Here is a 14,094-nt window from a genome sequence, read left to right on the forward strand (position 1 = left end):
ACTCATCTGAGAATAATGGCCTTCATCTCCCTTCGCCTTAGGAAAGCAGTTCATCACTGGCCCTAGGAAGGATTTTCTCTAACCTAATAAAGCCTTTGAGCACCAGACATACTCTCCTACCTCATAAAAAGCTTCCTTTGCGTAATGCAAGCCGGATTTAGAGAGAGAGAGGCCAATACAACCGATTGCAGTGGTAGAGAGATTCGCTTCCGATATCGATACAGAATCATCTTAGGATCTGGTTTGACTTTCCACTCCTCTCAAAGCGAAATGCTCGCGTTTCATTCTGGTTCAGAAGCGATAAACACAGTGCCGTAATTCTGCTTCGCGAGCGACACTATCTGTCTTTTCCATCTCCGCCTACTGTTTAAGGGAAACGAAAATAACCTTAGAACCGAGGTTGCAGGTGACATTTGCAGTCAGTTGCACCTACTGCGTTCATTTTCTCCCAGCGGAAGAGTAGATGGCTTAAGAATATGCGTTTTTCGGTAGTCGTTTCGTGATATTCTCTCTATTAGCTCTCGCTAGATGTGAGGATCTCTTCGGGTGTCTGTCAGAAGATTTCACATTTGTGGCTCACTCCCTCTCCCGTTTAATGTACTTCAAATTACTTGCACTACTTTCTTTTTAAGACAATCGATATCCCTGTTAGTTATACCTGTCATGGGAACCTAAATCAGCATTCAAGTAAACGCCGCAAAATTATTTTGAGAGCGACCTCTTCAGCTGTCAACTGCAATCTCCAAGAATTCCGCGTACGAATTCTTCAGTCATAGCTGAAAGTATGTAGTCATTCCACTTCAGCTACACATTCTTACTCTTAAAGGTTTTTTGTGTAATATTATCGACTGTAATTGCGGCCCGTCAGTTCAGTAGTCAAGTAATACCACGGACTGACGTTTGTGGAGAACATGTGCATTTCTCTTTTCGTTTCTGCTCGAGAGTGGTTTACTGTTGAAGTCAACTAAGATGGTGACAGCACTTTTAGGACATGAAATGTAGTTGTAAATAACTCAGTCCATTTGGAAGGCCTTAGATCACAGCTAACATTATCCACTAACTAACTAACTTAGAGGGTGATTCCGTGGTGGTGTTACAGCCTTGCAGGTATGGTGGAGAAGGGCAAGTGTATCAACATGAGGTTAGCGACCTTGGTCCTGAAACAACCAGATATAATGATGTATGTAAAAATCGTTTTGCCAGCTCTGTCAGCGGAATAGATGTTCAGCACTGTTGTTTCTAAGATTATAAGGCTGACAACTTTCCGTGTTAGTAATATGCACCAAGCTAAGAAAAAAAGACAAGAAAAAATTTACAAAAAAAAAGTGTGCTCTGTAGTAGTTGCGAGCACTCGTTCATCTTCGCTACTGCGAAAAACATTTCTTTTACTGAACGAATGCCCATGGCTTTTAAGGTACACATATCAATGCCCTTATTTAGAGTTGTGTCCGTCTTGTTGGACATTGTATCACAGACACAGTCCCCTTGACTCTTCAGAGATGTCACTAAACCCGCCCAAAGATGTAAACAACCATGCATGAGCAGCGCCAATTAGACGGAGGTGTACAACAACCGATCAGTTCCAGTCATTCCACCAGGAATGGGGTACATGGCTCATGTTGTTTGTTGTTCAACCATGCCTATACGATCAATACCGCGGTTCGATCGAGTCCGCATTGTTACTTTGTGCCAGGAAGGGCTTTCAACCAGGGAATTGTCCAGGCGTCTCGGAGAGAACCAAATGGTTCAAATGGCTCTGAGCACTATGGGACTTGACTGCTGAGGTCATCAGTCCCCTAGAACTTAGAACTACTTAAACCAAACTAACCTAAGGACGTCACACACATCCATGCCCGAGGCAGGGTTCGAACCTGTTGACCGTAGCGGTCGCACGGTTCCAGACTGTAGCACCTAGAACTGCTAGGCCACTCCGGCCAGCGGGGAGAACCAAAGCGATGTTGTTCGGAGAAGGAGGAGACGCAGAGAGACAGGAACTGCCGATGCCATGCCTCGCTCAGGCTGCCCAAGGGCTACAACTGCAGTGGATGACCGCTACCTACCGATTATGGCTCGGAGGATCTCTGACAATAACGCCACCATGTTCAATAACGCTTTTCGTGCAACCACAGGACGTCGTGCTACGACTCAAACCATGCGCAATAGTCTGCGTGATGCGCAATTTTGCTCCCGACGTCCATGGCGAGGTCCATCTTTGCAGCCACGACACCATACAGCGCGGTTCACAGGTGCCCATCAACAAGCCGAATGGAGCGCTCAGGACTGATCACGATCTCTTCACCGATGAGTGTCGCATATGCCTTGAACCAAATAATCGTCAGAGACGTGTTTGGAGGCAACCCGGTCAGGCTGAACGCCTTAGACACACTGTCCAGCGAGTGCAGCAAGGTGGAGGTTCCCTGCTGCTTTGAGATGGCACTATGTGGAGCCGACGTACGCTGCTGGTGGTAATGGAAGGTGCCGTGGCGGCTGTACAATATCTGAATGCCATCCTCCTACCGATAGTGCAACCATATCGGCAGGATATTGGCGATGGATTCGCCTTCATGGACGAGAATTCGCGCCCTCATTGTGCACATCTCATGAATGACTTCCTTCAGGATACCTACATCACTCGGCTGGAGTGGCCAGCATGTTCTCCAGAAATGAACCCTACCGAACATGCCGGGAATAGATTGAAAAGGGCTGTTTATGGACGACGTGACCCACGAACCACATTGAGGGATCTACGCCGAGTCGCCGTTGAGTTGTGGAACAACCTAGACCAACAGTGCCTTTATGAACTTATGGATAGTATGCCACGAAGAATAGAAGCATTCGTCAATGCAAGAGGACGTGCTACTGGGTATTAGAGGTACCGGTGCGTACAGTAATCTTGACCACCACCTCTGAAGGTCTCCCTGAATTGTGATAGAACATTAAATGTGTGGTTTTCATGAGCAATAAAAAAGGCGGAAATGATGTTTATGTTGGTCTCTATTTCAATTTTTTTGTACAGGTTTCGGGACTCTCGGAACCGAGGTGATGCAAAACTTTTTTTGATGTGTGTAGTTCTGATAGTATTGGCGCGTAGACACACGATACGGAAGTGTCCTCACTCTCCGACGGCTGAAACGGTCTGCGTCACTGCGAGTAGGCGGCACGACATTACACCGAAAGGAGCGTCCTGGAACTTTACAGGATCCGACCTCGAACAGAACTCCCGCTCGTGTCTCTGGTGACGCTGTTTCAGGACAGAAGCGTGTCGGTGATACCTCGGAACTACGAGAGAAATGACTTCTTTCTAGCATCTCATTGGCGCCTCGTGATACCCCATTGTTGTACAATATCTCTATGGTGGTCGATATTACCTTTCCTGCTCTCGATACTCGACGACACCCGATGCACTAGTCGCTTATTTCTTGTTTTGGTTCAAAATAAATCCCCCAAAAGTATGGACTGCGCAGTACCAAAAATGAAGAAGTGCTCGTAGCTCTTGAGATTGGCTTTTTACAGAACATTTTTCTTTTGTTTCAGTCCACACTATTACCTCTGTAAATTGCTTCCCTACAATCTCAGCAACAACAGTACCAGCAAATGTATTCCACTCTCAAAGAAATCATAAAGGTCGTGTCCGGAGCATTAGATTTTACATCAAATTAATGCATTTATCCTTTTTCATCATCCTGGGAAGTTTGAAACATCATCATAGAACTACCGTTATTACGAAGGGCTTTGCTTTCTGTAATTTACAAAAGAATGATTGGATGTACGTAGGCATATGTAAGGCACGTAAATCTTACTGAGGAGTCACGAATTTCGTTAATTTAGGTACCTTGCAGATGCCTACAGCAACAAATTATAATTTTGTAAACATTAAGCTTGTTTGTAACTTATAGCTGATCTACATAACCAAGTATGAAGAAAAAACTTCCAGTTTCTATAAATTATATTTAGGAAGCTGGAGACATCCTAAATTTCAATGGTAGATGCAGCAGGTTGCTCATCTATGTTTAGTTAACCTTCTGATGGCGGAATTGTCATGGTATTCAAATGAAAGCACATTTACTTGAATACACAATTTAGTACGCTTTCTTACCACCTTGCAAACGAGATGCCAAGTCGCTGGAGCCACGAGGCGACAAGCTTCCTCTATTGATTGTTTGATGTAATGTTCGATAGGATTGTTGAAAGTATTCTTACACTGCTGTATACAAGTAATACCAGAATACTAGTTTCGATTTTCTTCGGATATTAACTTGGAACAAACAAACCTACATAAAAAAACGCTTACCTCAATATTATATGTTCCATAGATCATTTGCAATATAAATCGTAACGATGTCCAAAGAGTCATTTGACATACACACTGAAAATTAATTTGTAAAGTCGGTTTCATGCTGAACATTAACAACGTTTTCTGCTATTTCTTATTTTATGTTATGTTGTGAGGGTAGTTCAATAAATAATTCCCCACATTTTGTTTCTCAGAACTTATTTATTGTTGAGAGTCAGAAATTGGTAATATACATCAACATCTCTGGACCATGTCCTGTTTTTGTACGTAGTCTCCATCACGTTCTATGGCCGTACACCGACGTTGTGCCACGCGGGATTAGCCCAGCGGTCAAAGGCGCTGTAGTTATGGACTGTGCGGCTGGTCCTGGCGGGGGTTCGAGTCCTCCCTAGGGCATTGGTTTGTGTGTAAAGTAGGTTAAGCAGTGTGTAAGCTTAGGGACTGATGGCCTTAGCAGTTAAGTCCCATAATATTTCACATACATTTGAACATTTGAGCCAACGTTGTCAAAGAGCATGTATTCCCTGCTGGTAAAAGCTCTTGTCCTGTAAGCGTAGCCATGTTTTCACTGCACGACTGACACTCTAGTCATCTTCAAAGTGTGTTCCCCGTAGAGAATCTTTAAGCCACCCAGAGGGATTGAAGTCCCAGGACGTCAGGTCTGGACTGTAGAGTGAATGACGCAGTGATGTCCAACGCAATTTGGCGATGTGTTCCCTTGTTCTCAGACTTGTGTATGGGTGTGCGTTATCGTCTTGGACGTAGATTTATGCTGGATTCTTGTCCTATCGAACACATCGGAAACGGTTTTTGAGATTATTCAGAGTCTTCACGTATGCCACTGAATTGACGGTTGACCCTCTTGGCATCACATCCACCATAATGACGCCATCACAGTCTCTGAAGACTGTCACTATGACTTTTCCGGCAGCGGGGGTTTTCTTGAATTTCTTCTTTTGTGGTGAATGAGGTCGCTGCCACTCCATGGACTGCCTTTCTGTTTCCGGCGCAAAGTGGTGCACCCAGCTATCGTCTTCCGTAACGATCCGTCACAGAAAGGTATCAAAACGCTTCAATAATTCAGATGAAATGGCCTTTCTCTGAATCTTGTGGTCAGCTGTGAGCAATCGTGAAATCATTCGTGGGCACCTGTTTGAATATCCGAGTCTCGATCATTGCCGACGCACCTCCAGTACTGACCGACAACTAGGACCAATTTTCGAGTCGTGATGCGCTGGTAATGACATCCGCACGATTCAGCTGTCACAGGACGTCCCAAGCCAAGCGTGGCTGATAATAGAGCTCTGTTTCTGCATTTCCTGAGTCTGTAACATTCTTTAACCATCGCCCAACTGTACTCCTATCAACTGCAGCATCGCCATACACTGCACACTAACGTTATGGATATTCACCATTGTTTCTTTTTCTGATCACAAGAATTCGATAACAGCACGCTGCTTCAAACGTGAGTAGTATGCAGACGCCATTTTGACGCTATACTACGGCTCTGCCATCTGCCAGAATAGATCGAAACTTCACCTGCACACAGAACAAATATCAAATGTGAAGCACCATCTTCCACGTTTGCCTATCTATATTAATGGCTTTTTAAAAACATAAGGGGCATTAATTATTGAACGACCCTCGTATTTATTGTTTTATTAGCCATTTCCATCCATCACCTTTCACACATTACAGTCATACAAATTCTTCTACGCAGTGAAAGTAGTTGGCAACAGAAAGTTGTTCAGTTTGTGTTCAAATTTTACCTTGTTGCCTGTCAGGCATTTTATATTGCTTGATAAGTTATAAAATTTTAGCTGCGGCATTGTGTACCCCGTTGTGTGCAAAGATAACCTTAATATAAAGTGATGACAGTAATTTTCCTTCTGGTATTGTAATTATGTAATTATTGTTCATTTTGAACTGCAGTACGTTAAAAAACAACAAACTTCATGACTGAATATATATACTGTGAACAATATTCTGAATGCCGAACTCCTTAAACAGATATTTCGAGATGGTCATGAATGACCACAGCACATTTTTGTACACTGAAGACTTTCTTCTTAAATATGAGTTAGCAAAGATCGTTATCCCATATGACACTATTGCAAGATTACTGATTTGTCTCTCTAAGAGATCTACAATGATTCTAAGGGCAAATGTGGCTGAATTAAGTTGTTTTAGGAGTTACAAAACGTGGTTTTTCCCCATCGATATGGACACATAAAATTTTTATAGTTTCCACACTATCTATTATTTCTTCAGTATTTCTTACACTTGTCGTTGGTATAATACCCTTAATTGTGAAAAATTAAATGTTTGTGTATTTTTAAAATTCAGGGTGAGATCAATCCTCAGAAATTAGCGATGAGGAACAAGAGCGGCCATAAGACTGAGCCTTGAGGAACCCCATACGTGATATCTCTCGAGTCAGAATAATATCGTCGGACTGCATTTGTTAGATGGATCATGTTGGCTCGTTCTATGTTTTTACATCTTTGCCTGCTGGCGGGATCCGGCTCTGTCTAGTCGTCGGGTGGCACCCCGGCCGCACTCTAGTTAAGTCTTTGGTTGTATTTCCTTGGAGCAGCTTGTTCACCACATCGGCAGGCAGTCGATCGCAGTCAGGGCGACAGTGAGGTACGCGATGTACAGGGCTGTTCACGTAGCTTGCAGACGCAGAATTGTCTAAGCGGCCAGCCGTCGATTAAGTTATGTTGTTCGGCGTAATGTGGACGTAGTCGGTTTCTCCTGGATTAAGAAGGCAAAGTAGCTGATGTGGAGGTTGCAGTGATGGCCATTTTCTGGTGTCGTCTATTCTGCCCTTTGAGGATAAGGTATTCGTTACTTGATGACCGCATGTGCTCTCTGTTGAAGTTGGTCCCGCTACGCTGGATTGCCTTTGGTTTTCTATCACTCTGTTTCAAGACTTGAATTTACCCATTGGTATCTCTGTTTGAAACTATTTGACTCCGTATTTGTATGTTTTAAAAATTTCTTTAATTACACCTTGGTCAATGTCTGTTTATTTGTTACTTGTGCCTGAAATTAACTCTCTTATGTTATTTATGTTATTGGCCGCCACCTGTGTTAGTGATCGCTGAAGTCGAAACTGAGCCTTGTTTGTATTGGAAGCTGTTGCTTCCTCGACTGATATAGCGATTATAAAATTTCCTACGGCTGTGGTAAGCAAACGCTAACGGCTCGGTGAATCTTGGCTCATTTGGGTAATTGAGTTCCATAACTCTGGTGATATTTTGCCTCTTTCATAGCTGCGCTTTCAAGAAAATTAATATTGATTGTTTTAAATTATTTATTGTTGTAGTTGTCTGAGTGTAAACCCATAAGATTCGCTTGTTACTTTTTAAGCCACGTATGTTAATGTGTCTTGTTATATTTTATTGTAAGATTAACCGATTAATTCTTTTAGTATCTCCTGTTGTAAAATTCTTGTTGTTACAAGAACGATTTGATTGGGGCCACGCTCACATTAAGTTTCTTGTCTTCGTCTGAGCATTTTCATATGTTCTATGACTATTATGCATAAATTACATATTTACTTATTTTCTCCCGACCTTCCGAGCTGTTCGTAGAGCTTGGAGGCCCTGTTCAGGGGTGTTATTTCTTATCGGATGGTCCAATGGGTGCAGCCTGTCTTCGACGGCTGTGTACGTACTTTCGCGCGGGTGACGCACCGCTTCCCTTCTCATTATAGCCCCTGAGACGTTACGGCCTCCTGGGTTGCTACGGCATTCCTCGTAAGTTGAGTTTTTATCTGGCAGCAATGGGTCGTTAATTTATCCAGTAGTGCTCGTTATTACAAACCACCTTATTCAGACATGTCCTGCCGTACTTAGCTCTTCCAGCGTTTCCCTGTGTGAACTTTGGTTTTCAACGTAGTAGTTTTAATATTGATGTAACGCTCAATTTGTTAAATGTCATTTTATTGCTTTTCCAAATCAGTATCTTCAATATGCCCAAGAGCCTTCCCTGATAGAGAAAATTTGTTTTATGACTTAACGTGTTTAAATTTTGGCCAGTGTAATGAAAAAATTATTTTTATTTATTTATATCGCCCGTACTTGTAAATCTGAAATTAAGAGTTTCCACTTTTAATGCATGTGTGAAAAATGTTCTATATTTATGATGGTAAGATGGAGTAAAAGAAATGAGAAACGATGTACTTTTGCTAAGCAGCCTCCTCTGATTGATAAAATATGTTTTCGGAATTATGTAATTCAACTCTGACCAGTGCTATATAACAATTTATTTTTTATTTATTTAGATTGAACCATTTCTTTCTATTTTCCTGTAAATCTGAAATGAAGAGTTTCCATTTTTAATGTATGTTTGAAAATTGCTCTATAATTATGGTGATAGGGTGGAATAAGAGAATTCGGAAGAAATGTGTTTATGCCAGGCAGCTGACTTATAAGAATTATCTGAGCAATAAAATGTTTTGGACTGTTGTGAAGTAACAAATGACTTGATATAAATGGCCTGTCTACTGACATTTCATTAGACAGCATTTTATCCATTGGGTAGCTGTACCACCTTACCCATAAAACTACAGTTTATCTAGGAGAATATTGTGTTTCACACAGTTAAATGCCTTGATAGGTCACATTTTGATGTTTAATGCTTGTAAAATTTGGTGAGTGAACATGTGAAGGACATTCTCTGCAGACCAGTTATTCTGAAATCCAAAATGTGATTTTTTGTCGAATCTGAGACAAGCACAAAGACCGACTATTAAACACGTAAGGTTTGGATCAGAAGGCCTTCTTCTGATATAGAAAAGATACACACACATTTACGCAAACGCAGCTCTCTCACAAATTATCGCTGTCTCTGGCTGAGAAACTGGTCATGTCTGTGTGAACACCGTTTCAGAAGCAGGCCTTCTGGCCGAAAGCTTCCGTGTGTAACATTCTTTTTTTTTGTGCCTGTCACCAGCTCAGCACATCTCCACTATATGGTGAGTAGTAATCTATCCTTTTAATAATATTGTCATTATATAGTGAGCTATTCAGATCTGTGGGGCATTTGGGTGGGACAGTGTCCCGATGTTGGACTGCTTACGTAGGTGAGAGTAGGCTACTTCTCGTCAATTCTCCGGCAGACTATGTATGACCACGAAAAGGCATAGGTGTACACACAGCACACACGCACTTACCGTCCGATAACAAGTAATGGACACCCAGCGACATTCTGTGTCGCTCTACATTGATCGGATGCTAGCAGTAGCTGGACTGGGAAATTACCGTGCTATGTGTGGGCTGCCGCTGGCGCCGTAACACGGCTGCGTTTGGAGGGCTACGGCTATAGGGAAGCATGGATTGCTGATGGATGGAGTCTCATAGTGTTAAGCGATGAATTACGGTTCTGTACTACACCGGATAACCATCGTCGACGAGTATGGCGACGACTTGGCGAGAAAAAAATGTTCAAATGTGTGTGTAATCTTATGGGACTTAACTGCTAAGGTCATCAGTCCCTAAGCTTACACCATACTTAACCTGAATTATCCTAAGGACGAACACACAAACCCATGCCCGAGGGAGACTCGAACCTTCGCCGGGACCACCCGCCCAGTCCATGACTGCAGCGCCTTTGACCGCTCGGCTAATCCCGCGAGGCCACTTGGTGAGATTTCCCACTCTCCGATTCCTATGGAGGTACACAACTCTATTACTTGTGGTGTCATACGGGAATTCATCTGGTACGCCTTATGGTCACCCTGATAAGGGAATTTTGATGGCACTGATTGAGGGAATTTCGACAGCACAACGCTACGTCATGGAAACCCTGTTTCCTCGTTTCCTACCTCTCTGGTGACAGTATCGTGGTGTCGTTTATCAGCAAGACAATGCTCGACTACCCGTCTGCGCGATGTTGAGATACTTCTACGGCCAGCTATGTCTCCGTATCCGTAAACGTAACTTTAGTTTGCAACCACTCTAATAACATGACGTAACCCCTCAACCTACTGAAGGTTGCATGCTCTGTTCTTCTCGTTTGCGTATTCCACTTATTTGTCAGGCTGTGCTTACACACATCTTAACCAGAAAATGGTTTTTTTTCACAAACATGGATAAATTTCGCATTGGCCACGCATCTGGCTCTTCAAGAAATTTTTATTAGCAACATAATGGGGAAATTTGCCTTCACAGAGTTCTTGTAGCCATAAATTTTCAAGCCGTCTCATTATTAAAGCATATTGTTTCTTTCTTGACAGATTCACTTTTCTTGACACATTCAAAACGGCCTCGGCCATAATGACCACCATCAAAAGCTAAAAGCGGCATTTGGTGAACACATTTTTGACAACACTGACATTGTCCCGCACACGTTGGCTGGGATACATACCGGGGAAAACAGACAATGCCCGAACGCCAATATATTGAATATGTGGAAGTTGTGGGGAGAACGGGCAGGCACCGTTTCTCTAATACAATTTTTTTTTAACTTTAAAATTTTACAACTTGATTTTAAAATAGTAAGTGAACATTCGCTATCATGAAAAGCAAGATCCTCAATATAGTTTCATAATGAAAGTTCCTGAAGCATTATTTTTACAGATCAGAGAACAGCTCTCCGAATCAGTTAACAATGCTTAAAACTCAAAATACCTTTTCAAGCAAAGGAAAGAAATACAAATTGCGTAATGCAAGGTTAAATAAAAAATTCTGACGCCACATGGCAATACTTAACTTTTCCTAGATATCACCTGTGATCTCTAAAGGCAATAAAATATTGATCGGAAAATTTTAATTAGAAAAACAACTGAAATGGAATAAAATCTGATTACTATGAACTTACACTCAAACCCCGTAGCTCCTACGATGCGCGCCGAGTCACAAAATATTTCCCTCCCTTTTACACACTTTACACAATAAAGCTCCCTACATGTGATGCATACTACACACACTGACGTACGACAAATAATTGAGTACATATGTTATAACTAACTGGATATGTAAATCTTTTTCTTTCAAAATAAATCCAAAACACATAAATCAACTCTTAAGCTCAGTGGTTACATCCGTTAAAAAAGATATACAATACGTATGTTTTGATTTCGTCGTGGTCATGCGCTGTTGTTCACCGTTCTGTCCTTCAGGATTACATGCTGCACGGGAAAGATTTTCTACGATGTACTAAACGTTAATAGGGCGCAAACAACTTAAAAAAAACTGCATACTGGGGTTATACGTCGATGTGGATGAGGCTCGCAAATCTTAAAACGGGCGAGAGAGTACATGCGATGCTACTGAACACTTCGAATATACCGCACCGCACCAAACAGCAGTACGGTGAGGTAGACAAGAGACAAATTTACAGCTGTTGCAAGGCAATCTCAGAAAGGCAGTAACAAAATATTTGGAACTTTAAACTTTTGGGAAGGTCACACCAAACCACAGAATGAAGTTCCAAGCTAAGCCACGAAAATACTATTGGTGATTTCCTCACGACAACTAGAACCGTAAAATACCATATGAATTGAACTGCAATTAGCACGATTCATAAGCGTCCTACTGAAAAGCTCCACAGTCAGTATTTCCCTCCCAAAAAACACTTAACAGTACCTCCAACGTTCACTCAAGGACTCTCCCGGAGTGTCAATTACTCCTTAGAATTGTAGATAACAGTTGCACACGCTAGGGGCCGACTTACATTTCTTAAGAAGACAAGCAATAATTCGGTCCCTCGCTTGGATCCACTTTCGATCCAGAACAGTCATTTACTTTGAAGCAGCTAAATAGATGACAAAGACGATATCAACGCTCTTCACCCAAGCAGCGCTCTAACTGGAGACTGCAGTACCGAAGCAAATCTTATACCACACACATGTCTGATACACGCGCCATCAAAGCACACTTCTTTAGAGTTCCTCATACACCAAACTTGCTGTAATTCTTCGTCAGAATCCAAGGGCAGAACCAAGAAGTCACTTCCGAGCCCTTTAATGACCACACGATGATCGCCATCGCTCCACACTAGGATCTTCGAGCCCACGGCGTTCCGTCCCCAACCGACTGCTTCTGCGGACCCCACCGACCAAGCGGCCTTGCCCTCCGACATCGACTTCGTTCCTGAGGCACAGCCCAGAGCTACCTTCCAGCAACCCCCATATTCCTCGTTCTCTCGCCTCACGGCGCGCGGGAGGCCAATTCGACAAAGATAAGCGGCGACCAGAGACACCAATCCGATCTCGATATTTACATCGCGGCCAACACTGAGAAGGCGGATGATTTCAAAAACAAAACAATTCAAACAGCGAGCCATACTGGCTCAAACACATAAACATGTGTTCACCAAATCCCGGTTTTAGCATTTTGTGAACACATCTTTGACAACACGTGAGTATGTGTTCACGAAATGGCGCTTTTGGCGTCTGAAGAGGGCCATTGTGGGCCAAACCGATTACGATTCTGTCATACACTAGTTATTGCGTCAATAAACAAACATAACACTGCAAAAGACACAAGGGGAATAATGACATTAGATGCTAGTGGGCACTGATTTAAATGAATGAGGAAAGAAAGAAAAAGTTGTGCCAGAGCGGGATTCAAACCTTGGTGTCATGCTTTCCAAACAGCTACGCTGACCATTGCGCCATCAGCACAGAATGGTCATTGCATCTGCACGGTCTACCCAAATTCTCAACCTAGACACACATTACTGATTGCGTGCGGGACCAAAGTATGTCAGACACCAAATATAAAACTTTATAAATCAATGACGGTATGTCAGTGGTAGTATCAAAAGGGATGTCGTTTTTACTATTTCATTTTTTACAGCCAAACAATAACAGAAATGTGCCAAGTCAAGTATGTGGAGATCAAAGAAAATTGCTCAAGATCAAAAGATGGTTTGTGCTTAAGTCGAAACTAGTTATCGAATAAAAGAAATTGCAATCTTGATTATCAAAAATTTTTCTGAATCAAGTTATTCGTTATTCACTGTTGAAATTTCGGTACATGGGTGCCTGAAACGAATCGATTGTAACCAGTTCATTTCTGACGATATGTAGACGTATATCTCTAACGTCTATCAGTTGCAGAATTTTTGAAAACAAGTACTATGTGCGAGTATAATGACTTTTCTGGAGACTAGAAAACTACTCTGTATAAATCATCATGGGTTTCGAAAAAGATGGTCGTGTGAAACCGAGCTAGCGCTATTCCTCCAAGAGACTCAGAGGGCCATAGACATGGGTTCCCAGGTAGATACCGTGTTTCTTGACTTCCACAAGGTGTTTGATACAGTTCCCCACAGTCGTTTAATGAACAAAGTACGAGCATATGGACTATCAGACTAATTGTGTGGTTGGATTGAAGAGTTCCTCGATAAAAGAACACAGCATGTTATTCTCAATGGAGAGAAGTCTTCCACAGTAAGAGTGATTTCTGGTGTTCCGCAGGGGAGTGTCGCAGGACCGTTTCCATTCACGAGATACATAAATGACCTTGTGCATAAAATTGGAAATTCGCTGAGGCTTTTTGCGAATGGTGCTGTAGTATATCGAGAGGTTGTAACAATGGAAAATTGTACTGAAATGCAGGAGGATCTGCAACAAATTGACGTATGGTGCAGGGAATGGCAATTGAATGTCAATGTAGAAAAGTGTAATGTTCTGCGAATACAAAGGAAGAAAGATCCTTTATCTAAAATTTAGCAGGTCATCAACTGGTAACATTTGATTCTATAAATTATCTGGGAGTAGGCATTCTGAGTGATTTAAAATGGAATGATCATATAAAGTTGATCGTCGGTAAGGAGATGCCAGA

The sequence above is a fragment of the Schistocerca gregaria genome, chromosome 1, assembly GCF_023897955.1.
Source record: "Schistocerca gregaria isolate iqSchGreg1 chromosome 1, iqSchGreg1.2, whole genome shotgun sequence".
NCBI classification, from domain to species: Eukaryota; Metazoa; Arthropoda; class Insecta; order Orthoptera; family Acrididae; genus Schistocerca; species Schistocerca gregaria.